Below are 3,007 nucleotides of genomic sequence, written 5' to 3' on the forward strand. Positions count from 1 at the left end.
TCACAGATGATTAACAAAAGTCCTTAAGTAAGAATAAGCCTCTCCTCTGAGCTACTTTGGAATAACCTTTAGCACAAATGTCTCTCTAGGCTCGGGATATCCGAATGCAAAGCAGACGGGTCCCAAGGGCTCTTTCCCCTGCTCTCCTATACCTCCTCTGCATCTTTTAGTCGTGATCTATTTGCATTTAAAAGTAACAAAGGGAGAAAAATTACACCTTGTGGGAAGTTTAGCTCCGTTCACACGATCTGCTTTCTTTTTTTAGCATGATGCTTCCTGTATGCTTGGGGAGGTCAGCCACTGTTTCTGGCAACGTACATTCCCAGCAGAGAGGGGCACGGAGGAGAGAAGGGAGTATAGGAATGGGCAGTTTCTGTACCAGTAGCCCCTAAGTAGCCAGCACAAGAGGAGATATGGATTTGAAGAGAAGATTTTTTTCATGCAGAAGATGCTAGCAGAGCGAGCTCGGTATCTCTCACCACAAACCCATGTCTCAGAGATGCAGCTGTTGATTTCAAGTGTGAGGGTAAACGGAAGATTGCAGCCTTCTTGGCCTGAGACCTTCAGCTGCAATGGCACCACTGGAAAGAGCGGCACTTTGGGCCAGCTCTCCTCACCCCTTCCTGGAGGTGAAGCTCTGGGTAGTGCCTGGCTGCACCCAGAGGCACCCAGGGCATGGGGGAAGAGAAACACCGGGGAGCAGCAGAGCCCAGCACCCTGCGCAGCTCCACACCCTGTGTGCCATTTGGGTTCTGCAGCCTTTTGCAACATCCCCGTTTTCAGGTGGGACAGCAGAGGACATCCCTCTTCCCTCCTTCCTCCAGCATCACCAAGTGTGTTTCGGCTCCTCGGTGTGCGGACTGGGCTGGGAGCTGCTCCTGCTGAGAAGGCCTCCTGCCCGTGCTGCTGGCAGCGGCCGCGGTCATTCTTTCCATGTGATAAATTTGGTAACAGAGTTTGCACAAGGTCAGAGCTGGGAATAAATTCCATTGCTCAAATAGGAGAGAGCTAAGTTTCATTCACTCGCCACCATTCCAGCTCCATGTCAACGCTGTTTGTTAAGAGTGACCTATTACGGGTGACCTAGAGACTGCCCTGGAAACTAAAATCACTTACTATCTCTCCTGCAAGCTCACAAAAGCACTTTGGGTACAGCCAGTGCCTGAGCACGCCGGCCGTGTTCGCTCCTGGATGGGCTGCTGGTGCTTGCACAGGCTACATGCGTTCGGGCACAAGCAGCTTAGGAGCTACAGGAGGGCTGCCTGTGCGTGGTGCTATGGGCACAACCAAGGTGGCAAGGCCTTGGACCTGGATGCCTGTTCTGCATCCAGAGGTCTGGATGCCGCTTGCCACCGGCACTGCTCTCCCAGGCAAAGCAAAGCCAGGAGCCCAGCACCATCACCCAGTGGTTGTGCAGCCCTGGCAGCACGTGCCCTGTTCCCGCAAGGCTCATCTTGGCTCAGGTGGGAAGATCCCTTTCCATGCATCTGGAAAGTTGCAAATAGGTCCAATTGCTTGCCAAAAACTAGCAGTTGGAGACTGCACTAGTAGATGCATAAAGAGACAAAATTATGCATTGCAGGCAGTTTGGGTTTTTTTTAAATCTGTCATTTCGACAGCCCTAAGCACTTTCCTTTATGACTTAAAAAAAGGGAGTAAAAGGGCACTAGGTATTCTATGTTTGGTGTATATTAAATATGGCAATTGCACATTGAAGACCATTAATCTCTCTCTGACACACATTTTCCCCAGATCACATAGAAAAGCCTTATTTTGGATTACCTGAAATATGCAGGTGTTGTCCAGGTTAATAAGTTATGGATAAACCAACTGTCCATATGCATAACAACTGCTTGGTGAACGTGGGAGAGGAAAAAAATCTCATCTGACCATAGCTGATGGCCCTTACCCCATTCTGAGTAGGAGGTTACCTAACAAATGCCCGTTTTATTTGAATGATGAATCTGCCTCCCACTTGTGCACCAGTGTTTGAGATCTGCTCGGATTCGCCCTGCAGTTGAAGTTAAATTAGTATTCATACACGTTTCTCTCTGGTTGAATAGCCAAGAGTGTCATTTCAGGTAACAATGTTTTGACTAAGGGAAAATACACCATGGAATAATAAAACAGCTTTCTGCCCTATTGGGCAATAGATCATATTGGATGATGTGAATTCAAAATCTTAAAGCTGTTTTGAGTGAAGGTAAATGAAGCTGCTTCATCCTCATGCTGGTTTGGATACTCAAGAAAACGATTCTCTGTCTTTGCTATCAAGGAGCTGGACTAAGTGAAACTTAGGTCATTCTTTCCTAAAGCATTCTGGTTCATCACTTTAATTTTGAGAATTCAGAGAATAATGTCATTCTTATGCTTTGACACATGGATGAAGAGAGAAAATGTGTTTTCAGGATGGAAGGTGGTATAATTTAGATGAGGAAACTCTAACACTGAAAACTGACCTCTGAAATCTGATAGCTCACCACTGTTCGAACATTCAGCTACGACAGTGTGCAGAAGCAAGTTTTAAGACTCCAGAAAAACAAAGCAAATTACTGTCATTTTCAAGTTCTCCTCACATTCATTACTACATTTTTAATTGTCATCCATATGTGCACCACAATGAAAGATAATTCCTGCCCTAAGGAATTGTCAAATCTAGTTAGAGACTGATGAAAGTAGCATATATTACAGGTAGGCCACTTCCATATTTTAACAATATCCAATTAAAATTGAAAACGTACCTGCAGAATCACCTGGTACTTTGTATTTACACAGATACAACTTCACTAATTGAGTTAGGTGAGAATAATATGTCCAGTGCACATCAGTAATGCTTGCTGGAATGTTTGCCCTATATTCCTGCAATATTTCTCTGGGGGGCCCTTAGGTCAATTTGAAATCTGTATGCTCTTTATTTTCATTTTAGGTTCCCTCAGTGACCACATCATTTGTTCACTGACAGCATACTTGAAAGCCTCCATTGCTCTAGTTTGTTTTCCCTTACAGG

Source organism: Antrostomus carolinensis, unplaced genomic scaffold (genome assembly GCF_000700745.2).
Source record: "Antrostomus carolinensis isolate BGI_N321 unplaced genomic scaffold, ASM70074v2 scaffold10705, whole genome shotgun sequence".
NCBI lineage: Eukaryota > Metazoa > Chordata > Aves > Caprimulgiformes > Caprimulgidae > Antrostomus > Antrostomus carolinensis.